General features: G+C 39.8%; 1 protein-coding gene across 1 annotated transcript in view; it reads left to right on the forward strand.

Annotated features, from left to right (window-relative positions):
- Window positions 1-14,668, forward strand: part of LOC127572708 (protein limb expression 1 homolog) — a 34,712-nt gene that overhangs the window by 11,766 nt on the left and 8,278 nt on the right. The gene's annotated exons all lie outside the window — the stretch shown is intronic.

Consider the following 14,668-nt stretch of genomic DNA (forward strand, 5'->3'; position numbering starts at 1 on the left):
TGTTGGAAATGATTAATAGGCCAGACAGCATTTGTAGAGGGAGAAACAGAGTTCACATTTCAAGTCAATGGCCTTTCATCAGTACTTGTGAGAAATCTGATCTATCTGGAGGAGGTGTAAACAGAAGAGAAAAACCAACACGTGAACTATGAGATACAGAACTCAGCAGCTGCTGGAAATGGGAAATAAAAGAGACTGCTGGAAATACCCAACATATCAGGCAATATTTATGATTCTGCTGTTACCGTTGACCCTAAGTGGACCTCCTGAATGTTATGACACTCATGGCCTCTGGGCTGAACCTGGTCCTGCCAGTCTTGTGTGTGTACCTTATTGAATCAAAACAGGGCCATTGTGACCTTCAAGTATCTTCCACCTTTTGCATTGAAAAATTGTTTCCTAACGTTACTCTGATGTGAACTGGGTCTAATTTTAAGGTTATTCCCTTTCGTTTTCAATCCTACACTGGAAGAAATATCCGTTCCATCAAATTTCTCTGCCATTGTAAAGTTTTGATTAGAGCACATTTCAAGAACATAACTCATGGGAATACAAGCTGTGTATATGCATGCTGAATAAATCCTTTAAGCCCTGCAGTCATTCAGGATGTCCTACTGTGTTTGCCCTCCAAGACCAGTATATCTGTTCTGAAGTTCTGTGTCCAAAACTGACCACAGTTTCACAGACGGGGTTTATGAACAGAGCCAGGGTAACGGAGATATGGGAGGTTATTAATGGATAAATGCCCTTGGCCGAAGTGAGGAGAAAATTGAAGAAGAAATGTAAACATTTATGTAACATCAATGTGGATAAACTTACAAGACAGTTAAAATTGATAATATGGAAGCAGCGGTCCTCAATGCACAGCCCACAGTGTGCAGGTTCTTGTAAGGAAGGGGGCTTCAAATGAGCTCGGAGTAATGGCGAGGGATGTTCAGTAGGAGCAACTCTACACTGGCAGGCTGTTTGACAGATTATAATGAAAGCTACAGCAAGAGAAATCCATAGCTTAATATCACCAGTAAGTGATTGGTGGTGTCTGTGGGCTAAGATTAAACTAATATATAGCATTTAAGTACATTTTGACAACCAAATTTAATTAACTTAATAAATGAAACAAGATAAATTTGATTAGTACTAAACTATTTAATTAAATATATAAAATGATGGGAGGGAAGGGAATATGTTGTTGGTGCAATATGTGGGAGTTTGTAGACACTTTTACCCAAATTTCCATATTCCTTTATGACATGGAAGGGGCTATTTTGGCCCATTGAGTCTATGGCAGCTCACAGAGCAATCGCATTCTCCACTAATTTCCCTGAAATCTATTCTCCCTATATCCCCATCGACTCCTCCCTGCCTACACACTGGGGACAGTTTACAGTGACCAATTGCCCTACCAACCCACACAACTTTGGGATCTTGGAGCAAACACACGTGATCACAGCTCACAGAAAACACCAGAGGTGAAGACTGAATCCAGGTCAGTGGAGCTGTGAGGCAGCGGTTCCACCTGCTGTGCTACTTGCCACCTATCCTACACTGGACAGCCATGTTTCAATAAATGTCTGTGCCTTGAAGAACTCTGGCTCCTTGCTGAGGACTTTGTCTGAATTGCAAACACTGTGAGAAGGTTACCTGGACCATTTGCTTCATGAGGCAGTCGTACCTTTTTGACTAAAGAATTTGGAATTTACTATAGGGTGGGACGGAAGAGTGTGACTGTGAATGAGGCACGGACAAGGATGAAGGAAATGATGTTACAGGAACCTGGGTCCCTGCACTTGTCCAATAGATTTGAGTTTCTTCCACCCCCATGGACAAGTGCAGGGACGGTGAGGGGAATGAGCTAAGTGACTGTGGCAAGGCATTCAGATGGGGGGAGTTAAAAGGAATGTGGTCATAGTGGGGCAATATAGTTAGCGGGATAGACAACGTCCTCTGCATTCAGGAGAAAGAGACCCGACGCCTCTGCTGTCTACCTGGCATTAGGCTGAGGAATATCTCCTCTGGGCTAGAGAGGAAGCTGGAATGGGACAGGTGAAGATGCCATAGTCCATGTGTACCGATGACATCGGTGGCATTAATAAAGAAGTTCTGTTAAGAGAGTTCGAATAACTTGGCATCAAATTGAAAAGCAGAACCACAGAGGTAATAATTTCCGGATTATTACCCAAACCAAGAGCAGAATAAGGGAGATGAATGTATGCTTCATAAACTGGTTGGGAGAAGTGGAGCACTAGCATCAGTACCGAGGAAAGAGAGCTGTTCTGTTGGGACAGACTGTATCTGCACCATCCTGGGACCACAGCTACAGTGTATCAAATAACTAGAAAGGTAAATAGGAATTTAACTAAGGGCAATAGGTATTTAAATAAGGGGCAGGGTCCCAGGGTGGGAAATCTAGAATGTTAGAGAGGAACTGCAAGGAAGCACAACATGAAGATAATTGAGGTTAGGATAATCAGATCATGGAGGAAGGCATGAGGAGTACAAACAAAGAGTGTATTAACAAATAGGGTTCTGACAAGCAAATATGGCATTTATAGTGTCAAGTATACATAAGATAAGATAAGGTAAGATATCTTTATTAGTCACATGTACATTGAAACACACAGTGAAATATATCTTTTGCATAGAGTGTTCTGGGGCCAGCCCGCAAGTGTCGCCACACTTATGGCGCCGACATAGCATGCCCACAATTTCCTAACCCGTACGTCTTTGGAATGTGGGAAGAAACCAGAGCACCTGGAGGAAACCCACTCAGACACGGGGAGAACATACAAGCTCCTTACAGACAGTGGCCAGAATTGAACCCGGGTCACTGGCACTGTAATAGTGTTATGCTAACAGCTACAATGATGCCTAAATAAGTTAGAAAGGTAAATCTCAAGCTGCTATATCTAAATGCTCAAAACATTCATAATGAGGTGGATGAATTAAATGCACAAATGATTGTAAATGAATATGACGTGATTACCATAACAGAAGTCTGGTTGCAGGATGACCAAAGCAGGGAGCTGAATATCCAAGGATATTCAATATTTGGGAAGGACAGGCAGAATGGGAGTGAAGATGGGGTGGCCTTGTTAGCAGAGGATGAAGTCAGTGCAATACTGAGAGTGGTTCAGAAAATGAAGATGAGCAATCAGTATGGATGAAGCTATAAAGCACAAAGTGGTGGAAGTCATTAGTGGGAGATATCCATTGGCCTCCATATAAGAGTGATAGTAGAAAAGAGACTGGGTATTGTGTAATGCCAAAGGCTTAGTTAAGAATCTTGTTATGCAGCGACCAGTAAGAAAGAATGGTCCCTGCGCAACAATGATAGAACTTTTCATTAAGGTAGGAAGTAAAGTAATAGTTCAAACTTAAATTAAGGTCTTAAGATGAAACAAAAGAAATTAAGACTAACTTTTAAGGAATGAATGCAGCAAGTGCATTAGTTCTACATCCTTGCCTAGTGTAAAAATATAAAAGGAAGACTAATACAACCCTGGCTAACAAATGGAGTTAAGAACAGTGTTAGAACCATAGCGGAATCATATACGATTGCCAGTTAACTTTCCACATTGCCTGAGACTCCCATACTGTAAAGGGATTGGATGGGATAGATTTTGTCAAATGCATTCAGGAAAGTTTCCTTAATCAATATGTAGAGGTCCCAACCAGAGAGAGCATGATACTGGATCTCCGCTTAGGGAATAAGACAGGGCAGTTGACAGAAGTATGTGTAGGGGAACACTTTGGATCTGGTGATCATCATTCCATTAGTTTCAAGATAATTATGGAGGACTAGTCCTCGGATTGAGATCCTAAATTGGAGTAAGACCAATTTTGATGGCATCAGAAGGGATCTGGCAGGTGTGGATTGGGATAAGCTGTTTTCCGGCAGAGATGGGAGGCTTTCAAAAATGAAATATTGAGAGTACAGAATCTGTATTTTTCTGCGAGGCTGGCAGGTTTAGGGAACCTTGGTTATCGAGGGATATTGAGGCCCTGGTAAAGAAAAAGAAGGTGGCCCATATCAGGGATAGGCCATTAGGATCAAATGAGGTACTTGAAGAGTATAAGAAATGCAAGGGAACACTTAAGAGAGAAATCAGGAGGGCAAAAAGAGGACATAAGGTGGCTTTGGCAGACAGGGTGAGAGAGAATCTCAAGGGTTTCTATAGCTATATTAAGAGCAAAAGGGTAGCAAGGGACAAAATTGGTCCTCCTTAAGATCAGCATGGTCATCTGTGCATGGAGCCAAAAGAGATGGGGAGATCTTAAATGAATTTTTTGCATCTGTATTTACTCTGGAGACAGACACACAGACTAAAGAACTGAGGCAAAAGAGTAGTGAGCTCATGGAACATATCCATATTAAGAAAGAGGAGGTGCTGGCTGTCTTGAGGTGAATTAAAGTGGATAAGTCCCCAGAGCCAGACAATGTGTCCCCTCGGACCTTGTGGGAGGCAACTGCAGAAATTGCAGGGGCCCTGACAGAGACATTTAGAATGTCCTTAGCCACGGGTGAGGTGCCAGAGGACTGGAGGATAGCTAATGTTGTTCTGTTGTTCAAGAAAGGCTCTAAGAATAAGCCAGGAAATTATAGGCTGGTGAGGCTGACATCAGTCGTGGGTAAATTATTGGAAGGTATTCTGTGGAAAAGGATATATAGGTATTTGGATAGACAGGGCCTGATTAGGGATAGTCAACATGGCTTTGTGTGTGTGGTAGGTAATGTCTAACCAATCTTACAGAATTTTTCGAGGAGGTTGCCAAGAAGGTTGATGAGGGAAAGGTAGTGGACATTGTGTACATGGACTTTAGCAAGGCCTTTGACAAAGTCCTGCATGGGAAGCTTGCCTATAAAGTTAAGTCGCTTTGGCATTCAGGATGAAGTAGCCAATTGGATTCAACAATAGCGGGAGAAGCCAGAGAGCGGTAGCGGATGGTTGTCTCTCTGACTGAAGGCCTGTGACTACTGGTGTGCCGCAGGGATCAGTGCTGGGTCCATTGTTGCTTATCATCTATATGAATGATTTAGATGATAATGTGGTAAACTGGATCAGCAAAATTTGCAGATGACACCAAGATTGGGGGCATAGTGGACAGCGAGGAAGGCTATCAAAGCTTGCAGGTTGATCTTGACCAGCTGGGAGAATGGGGATTTAATGCAGACAAGTGTGAGGTGATGCACTTTGGGAGGACGAACCAGGGTAAGACTTACACAGTGAATGGTAGGGCTCTGAGGTGTGTAGTAGAACAAAGGGACCTAGAAATACAGATCCATCATTCCTTGAAAGTGGCGTCAGAGGTAGATAGGGTCATAAAGAGAGCTTTTGGCACTTTGGCCTTCAGAAATCAGGGCACTGAGTACAGGAGTTGGGATGTTATGTTGAAGTTGTACAAGATGTTGGTGAGGCTGAATTTGGAATATTGTGTGCAGTTGTGGTCACCTAACTACAGGAAAGATATCAATAAGCTTGAAAGAGTGCAGAGAAAATTTACACAGATGTTGCCTGAACTTGAGGACCTGAGTTATAGGGAAAAATTGAATAAGTTAGGACTTCATTACCTGGAGTGCTGGAGAATGAGGGGAGATCTTATAGAGGTATACAAAATTATGAGGTGCAAAGATAGGCTTTTTCCCCTCAGGTTGGCTGAGACTAGAACTAGAGGACACAGGTTTAGGGTGAAAGGCAAAATATTTAAGGGGAATCTGAGGGGAAACTTCTTCACTCAGAGGGTGGTGCGTGTGGAATGTGCTGCCAGTGGAAGTGGTGGATGCGGGTTCAATTGTAATATTTAAGAGAGGTTTGGATAGGTACATGGATGGGAGGGGTTTGGAGGAATATGGTCTGGGAGCAGGTAGATGGGACAAGGCAGAAGATCAGGCCAGCATGGACTAGATGGGCCAAAGGGCCTGTTTCTGTCCTGTAGTGCTCTATAACTCTGTGACTCAAAATAGCAAATTGGGAACATTTCAGATTCAGCAAAGAAGGGAAAAGAAAATGATTAGGAATGAAAAAATAGAGTATGAGAATAAACATTCAAGGAACATTAATGTGAACTCTAAAAGCTTCTGCAAAAGTGCAAAAAGTAAAAGTAAAATGAAGTCACGTGTATGTTCCCTGCAGTTGGAAATGGGAGAATTCATAATGGGCAATGGGGAAGTGGCAGTGCAGTTAAACAAATTCTTTTGTTCTGTCTTCACATGAATGATAGAGAAATGGGAGGAAAGGGTTAACGTTTGGGAGGGAAGGGTTAGATAGTTATTAGAGCAGGATAAAATGTTGGCACAACATTGTGGGCTGAAGGGCCTGTACTGTGCTGTAGTGTTCTAGGTTCAGTGTTCTAAGAGGATACAAGTAACTTTCCACAAGTGTTAGGAGCCAAGACCAACAATGAAAGTGAGGAACTGAAGGAAGTTAGCATTAGTAGGAAAATAGTGCTGGAGAAATTAATGGCAAATTATCAGACCCTGATAAATTCCCAGGGTCTGATAATTTGCCTCCCTGAATTCTAAAGAAGGTAGACAAGGAAAAAGTGGATATACTGGTTATCATTTGAAAGAATTCCATGGATTATGAAATAATTCCCCCAGGTTGGAGGCTGGCAAATCTTACCCTTTTTTTCAAAAAATGGAGGGAGAGAGAAAACAGGAAATTACAAACCAGTTACTCTAACATTAGTCGTGGGGAAAGTTCTAAAGGATGAGATAACAGGACTCTTGTAAATTATGAGATTAGACAAAGCTAACATGGATTTCCAAGGATGTAACTGGTAGATTATAAAGGGGAAACCAGTGGATATGCTGTACTTGGATTTTTGGAAAGACGATACCCCAAAAACCATTCACTGTAATGTTACATACTACCCTGTATGTGGGACTTCATTAAAGTCAGGATCAGAGTCAGAATTATTATCAACAAATTTCATGTCGTATGTCAGTGATAATAAATCTGAATCTGATTCTGATTCTGACTTTAATGAAGTCCCACATAAAGAGTAGTATGTGAAACTACAGTGAATGCTTTCTGCGATATTGTATTGGCATGGATTGAAAATTGGTTGACGGAAAGGAAACAGGGACGAATTAATGGGTAATTTTTGGGATAGCTGGGGGTAAGTAGCTCAAGGATCAGTGCTTGGACCTCAGCTAATCTTAACATATATCAATGATTTGGACAAGGGAAAGGAATGCAATATCTCAAAGTTTGAAGATGATACTAAACTGAGCGGGATTATAAATTGTGAAACGCGTGCAAAGAGGCTTTATGCGAGTAACACAGAGCGAGTGAGTGAGCAAGAAGTTGGCAGATGCAGTGTAGTGTGGATAAATGTGAAGTTGTCCACTTAGGTAGGAGAAACCAAAAGGTGATGAAATACTGAAGTGGTGTTATATTGGGAAGTCTCGATGTACAAAGAAACTTGGGTGTTCTTGTACATCAATTACTGAAAGCAAACATGCAGGGTAGGTGAGCAGTTAAGAAGGCAGGTGGTATGTTGCCCTCCATAGCAGGAGGATAGGTGCAGGACCAAGAGTGTCCTGCTTCATTTATACAGGGTTTGGGTGAGACCTCATATGGAGAATTGGGTGCAGTTTTAGTCTCCTTATCTGAGAAAGGATATAGTTTCCATAGAGGCAGTGCAGTGAGGGTTGACCAGACTGATTCCTGGGCTGACTGAGCCGCCATATGAGCAAAGACAGAGTCAAGCAGGTGCGTAATCAATAGAGTTTAGAGAAATGGGTGGGGATCTAATTGAAACTTGCAAAATTCTGACAGGACTAGATGGATTGCATGCAAAGAGGATGTTTCTCATCGAACAGGGCTGAGAACAAGGGTCTCAGAATTTGGGGTAAGGCATTTAGGACTGAGATGAGGAGAAATGTCTTCACTCAGATGGTAGTGAAATTGTAGAATTCTCCACCACATTGGGTTGTAGAGACCAGGTTACTGAATATATTAAAAAAAGGCATTGGTTAGATTCCAGGTGCAAAAAGCAACAGGGGGTATGAAGAGAGAGCAGGAAAATGTTATGTAAGTAAATGTTAATTATTGAATGGCAGGGCTGGCTCAAAGAGCTAAATGCCCTACTCCTGCTCCTATTTCTATATGTTATTACACTGGAATAGGACTTACAACAGTTCATAAGTGGAACGTAGCGAACATAACCTATGTTTGAAATGGGTAGCATATCCTTATGTTTGGTAGCATGCCACATTTCAACTGCATGTAGGAAATTCAACATAGCGAACAATAAACCATTAGCTTGTAGATGCAAGTTCATAATTTTAATTCTGAATTTCTTATGTAAACACCAACACTCTCATATGAAGTCACAAATAATCCCAGCAATGATTTTAATATTTTAACATTATTTTCCAAAGCAATAATGTCAATTCTGAACTAATGGAGAAAGCTATTGAAATATTGGTGCTGCAATATATATTGCATTTGCTGTTATTGGAAATTACTAACTCAGTAATCAGCATCATTGCCATGGAATTGAAGTTTTAACCTCCGACTCCTTTCAAGATCTGACTTGCCTCAAAAGTTTTGAGATGATAGCAATAATTCTTTTAAAAGTGCATACACTTGCGCTTGCCCACACTACAATAATAACCCCAGTCAGGATTTAATCCCTTCCCTCCTGCTCTATTGCCTGCTTTCCTGTTTAATTTTGTTTTAGCCAAGACAAACACTGGTGTGATAACTTTCCCATATATTCTGGATTTCTCACTTGTAATTACCTCTATGCTCAATGGTTGGCAGTGTAAAAAACCTCTTAAAGCTGGACTAATTTAATCCATGTTTTATGAGCACTCAGTTGCTTTGTTTTGACTATTTGATAAGTGAATTGCAATATTATAACTCAGGTGCAACAATGGAGTTTGCAATGTTAATGTAGGCAGATTTTCATTCCAAAGTAACCTCTGGGATAATGTTATTGCCAGAAACACTCAGAGTCACATTAACTTTAAGCAGGTTGTTGGCTGAGGGTATCAAAAATCACAGCAGAAATGTAAGATCAGTACAATGCTTAAAATGACTCATTTATTCACTGTTTACAAGCTGTGATTCACGGCGGTATTTGATGTATGTGAACAATCACTACAATTGATGTCTTGTTTAATGCACTGCAATCTCTATGTCAGCCTAGTCATGGAGGATCATGGTAAACAAAGCAACCCTGCTGCCTACAGTGAATCCAGACCCACCTGAGGAGATGAGAGATGAATTTCAACAGGAATTTTTCTACTAATTTGATATTATTTTGATAGGAAAGTTGAGTATTCCCCAGAGAAATTATAATGTTATTCTGAGGTTTCTTTGGCTCTTCCAATAAAGTTAAGTAGACTAAGAACTTTCCCCAACCCCAGCAAAAATTTCCTCCCATGAATTTCATTGATGCTCCCACATGCAGTGTTGTGAATGAACAATGTACAAGTTTCTTCTGGAGGCACTGATGGTTATCTATCCTTTTTGAATTGAGTGGTTTAACCCACCCAGAGGTTAGTTCACTGGGGAAAGTGCAAACACAGAAATAAAAACACCAATTATTCACTGCATGAGTGTGGAATTAGTGCCACAATGCAAGTGGGGACCACGATGTTCAATCATTTGAATAAAATCACAGAACATTTTGTCAGAAGATTCTCCAATATATAAAATTGTTGAAATTTGAGTTAATATATAAACAGCAGAATCCTAAGATGTCCACCAAGAAATGCATTCATCTGAACTACTTGTTTTTTTGTAGGTAGAAACTGATGGCAACATCCCATTAATCAATTGTGAAAAATATGTACATGGCACAAGAATGTTAACAAAATGGGTCCCAGACAAGGTTTACGCCTTTGCCTTGCATCAGATATATAATTGCTATCCCAATCTGTTGCTAACTCCTTGAAGTAAGCGCCGATTGATAAAGACTACAATTAAACTTTCCTCCCTCCTGCACCTATACCAACCAAGCCTTACCCTCATTTTATTTTACTCCAACACCAGTTAACGCAGAAATAGTGAATTACGATGGGATGTGCACAGGGTTAAACAAGGTATTCACAAATGTGGAAAGACTGTAGAAAATGTTCTCACTTTGATGTGAAATGACTGAAAGAAGGTATCTTACAGATGTATGGAAACTACTAAATCCTATGGATATCATCAGAAGTTATTGATATCAACTTGGGTTATGCGGTAATAATAAGTGAGTCTAATGGTGCGATTTCTATTGACTGCAATTGTGCAGTAACATGAGGCTGGTGTTCAGATTGGTCTGCTTCTTCACAAGTTTTGCTTGAACAGTGCCTTGCTGATACACTTGGCACTGAAGTACATGTTGAGTGTGAAAATATAGCAGTTACTAACTTGTCATTCACTAAACATATCAGAATTATAAATGATTTCATAACAATCAGATGTCTTAACTGTGATCAAATGATATAGAGCCATTGAAACTTACCTGTGAAAAATGGAGTCTCATCTTCTCAGACATTAAAGTAGAACATCTAAAAATATAAGAATTAAAATGTAATACTTTTACTTTTTTTCTTTCTATGTCTTTACATTTACTCACTCTCCCTAATCCCATCTTTTTCTTCCCCTGGCTTTATTTTGCTTTCCATGTTATTTAACTTTGAATTACACATTCTAACTAGTTTCAAGATAGTAGTCCCTCTGTTCACTGGGATAGATTTCCAAGTAGTGTATTAAAGTTCTAGACTAATGAGGGGTAGACTAAAAGTGGTGAAAGAACAATTCAGGGCAGATATGGAACTTCTGCACTGTCAGCATTTGGAATGATTTTTTGGATAGAGTAATGATGTGATAGGGGAATGTAAGCTTTTAAAAACATACCAGATGTTCAACTAAAATTGTCCAAATGGTCTCTTTCATTTGTATTTATCTTTCATGCTTTTTTATCATTATCAAGCATGCAGTGCTTTGACATAAATCATCTTTAAATACACCTTTACTGTGTCAAATCCCATTTTACAGTGTCAGAGATTACATTGTGCCCCCTCTAACTATTCCCTATCCCTGGCTATAAAGATACCCTTTTTTAATAACATGAAGGCCTCAACAGTTCATGAAACATTGGTTTCACAGCTTGAGCTTTTCTTGATTTTATTCTACAAAAGACTGCTGATTGGGCTCTTATGATAAAAGAGGTGGACAATGAATGTTTACTGCATTTGATTCTCAAATCTGTCTTTGTCACAAACCCTTTTCCATTTTAATTTACTTCTGGCCTACTCACATGACTAACTGTTCTTGCTTTCAGTCACATACAATTCAACTTCAGAAGCTTTATTTAGCACTTCGTATTTTTCAAAGTTCAAATATTCCAAAACTTATAGAGTTCTGCCATATTTTGCTTTTAGCAGACTTTACAAAAGTGAGGAAAAGATTGTTACTGTTTCTCCTAAAATTCTTTTTAAAAAAATCAGTTTGCAGATTATGACATTTTTTATATGTCCATGTCTGCAGTGGTATTTATCAGGTGGATAGCTGGCAGAGAACGTATTCACAGTCTTGAGATATTAATGTGGATGATGATTCTGATGTCTAATTTTAATAAGTTGATGGAAAATCTTTCTAATTAATTGATCATTGGAATCAATGAAGTAGTTTCTCTTCCTGAAATGGATTGTGTATTTCTGGGCACCATTGCTCAGTCTGTTGGATCCATTATTGAAAATGTAAAAATATATTGTCGTGTATATATGTTTATCTATAAGAACCATGTGGCATGACATTTGATATGTTGTTGTACCAAACAAGCATTTAGTTGATAATTTATTACCTTCAATAACGGATGTTTCTTTTGTAGCTCTAATGCTGTTGTTTGCCTTAGTAAGCAACTGCAGGCAGTGTATGATTATATTTTAAATATTTTACATATTAAGTATAATATTGTAAGTAAGTAATAATTAAACATGTTATCAGGTATGCAAAAATGCCACAAAATGTTACAAAAAATGCCACAAAGATCGATATCTATAACCTGCACTTTGAATACTGTTTAGTCCCAAGGAGTTCAGGCTAGAGGTCTTCAACTTTATACCATTAGATATACTAGCATTATTTTTTCTGCCTATGGAGTCATTCATGGAGAAACATGGGATAGAGACTTAATACTCACTGATTAGCTGAGCCTCGCCAGACTCAGCTTCTAAGGATAGAAAGCCTATTACAATGTTTGAATCATGATCTTTGGCATTTGCAGGTTTGAGGTGAAATAGTCAAATCATCAGATCTTAAGGAAAACAATGCAGCTGACCCCCGAAAAGATAGCCTAAGAGGCTCGCTCTTCTTGTTTGGCACAGGCAACACACCAATGTCATTCCAATGAGGCCCAGCCATAAAAAATGCTTCAGGCTTTGTAGCTTTTGAGTAGCTGGGAGGGACCACCCACACAAATGAAAAAAAACCATTCCCCTTCTAGGTTTCAAAAGCAACATTCAGGGCATAATGTCTTACTCGTTTCTTGGGTTCTCTGTTTCCCTAATTAGATGCCGCCTTCTCTGAAAAGAACTGCGGGAAGCCAGAAGAGAGCTTTTAATTGGAAAATGTGAATTAGTAATCCACAGAACTTTGCTTAGTGAATGGTACAGCCAACAGCCGTGTGGAATTCGATTTCTTTCACATTATACCTTGAAAATGAAAGAAAGCTTATTCCTGTTTCTAGCCATTTAAGTGCGTCTTTCGCTGAAGAAGAACTTAGCTCGACTTATGTACACAGTGCTCCTGGAAGTTTTACTGAATTCCAGAGAAAATATCCAATTTGAACACAGGAAGGAACATATCAAAATAGCCAATTTGAGAAAACTGTCTTATGTCTCCTCAATTGAAAATAAATTCTGTACAATTTTCTCTATTCTTTGCCTGATCTACTCATTTCTGCTGTAAGATTTCATATTGTCATCAGTCTGCTGATATCTTGCCAATTTTGAGACCACAAAATCACTTTGGCAGATTATTTGACAGTGGGAAGATTGCAGCCAAGTTTAACATGTCCTCACCTTACATTTGTACACACACACACACACACACACACACACACACACACACACACACACACACACACACACACACACACACACACACACACACACACACATCAACCACAGGATTTGGATAGATACGTGGTGAGAACAAGAAAACTTTCATTATATTGTGCCTTACATGACCACAGCATTTGTCTATAAAATCAATATAAAATCAATGACATACCTTAGAAATATAGTCACTGTTCTAAGTAGAAAGTGAGGCAGCCAGTTTGTGCACAGCAAAGGCTCACAAACAGCAAAATGATAATAACCAGGTTAGATAATCTTTTTCATTGTTGTTGCTAAAGAGATAAATATTGGCCTGGACATTGGGATGATTCCCCTGTTCTTTAAAAAGTCCCCTAGGATCTTTTAGCTCTACTTGAGGTAGACGAGGCTTCAGATTAATCTCTCAGGAAAAAACTCAGACAGCGTGGGACACCCTCAGTACTGCTCTGGTATGCCAGGATTGATGATGTTCTCACAACTCTGGAGTGAGACTGAGCCCACAACCTCTGAATCCAAGAGTCCAAGGAATGAATTTACCAAACTGTCAACCCCACAATTTATATGAAGTACACCACACAAAAGTGCCAAGATTAGATATTGGCATTTAGTTCTAATCCTTGTTGTATAGACTTGAGATCTCTTATTAAACCTGATAATTGCTTACCTCTATGATTTCCTCAGTACTTTGCATATTAAAAAAAATCCTGGATAAAATTGATTTTGTGACCATTTCTGGGTCAAATCGAATAATTCAATCGAGCATTTTCTGCCAGGAGTCACCTTTGTCTCTCTGAAGTGATTCCATGGTGGCAACATTCCTTGTGCAGTGCTACTTTTGGAGTATTGCTGGGGAACTCGAACCATGTTATCTTTGGGTTATTGAGGGTATTGCCTCAGTGCAGGGAAGACAAATATCCTCACCCTAGCACTAAAACAACCCCTTAATATCTACTCCCCAGGTCATCAGCCCATCCCATGCATCACTGAGCTGCACCCCTTCAGCTTCGTCATGCTTCCCACCTGTAATGGGTGCTACTCCATGACCATCCCATCTGTAGCTCAGCCCAGCTCCTGATCCCCTGACACGGGCTTTCTTGATCTCACCGCCACCATCGTCAATGCCTCTCTCTCCCCACTGCACGTGCTGGTTTGATATTCCCCATTGCCCCTCTCCAACAGAAGTAAATGCTCTGAATTCCACAGCATAACCAATGCCAGTAAGTACATCCATCTTAGGTTGCAAAAGAATCTCTAGATAGTATTGCTTAAAATTTATTGAGCTTGTTAATTATGTGCACATTTGGAAAAACACCTCCTTTAGCCTTCTAATAAATCACAGCCTTTCAGAGGCTTCATGATATCAGAAATTTTAATATTGCCTATAGACTAGATATTTTGTGCAAAAGCTCAAGCTTGCTTTTCTACAATGCTGGATTAATGATTTGCCACTCCTATTGAAATGCATGCACCCAACAGGAAGTTACTTATAACCAGATGTAACATCTCAAATAAGTTCAATATCACATCTATGCCACCAAGAATTGGTGTCAAATGAAAGCCAAACATGTCCTCACTAAGAGAAAGGGAAAATCGGTGAGTGATTTA

This window comes from Pristis pectinata, chromosome 7, assembly GCF_009764475.1.
Source record: "Pristis pectinata isolate sPriPec2 chromosome 7, sPriPec2.1.pri, whole genome shotgun sequence".
Classification (NCBI taxonomy): Eukaryota; Metazoa; Chordata; class Chondrichthyes; order Rhinopristiformes; family Pristidae; genus Pristis; species Pristis pectinata.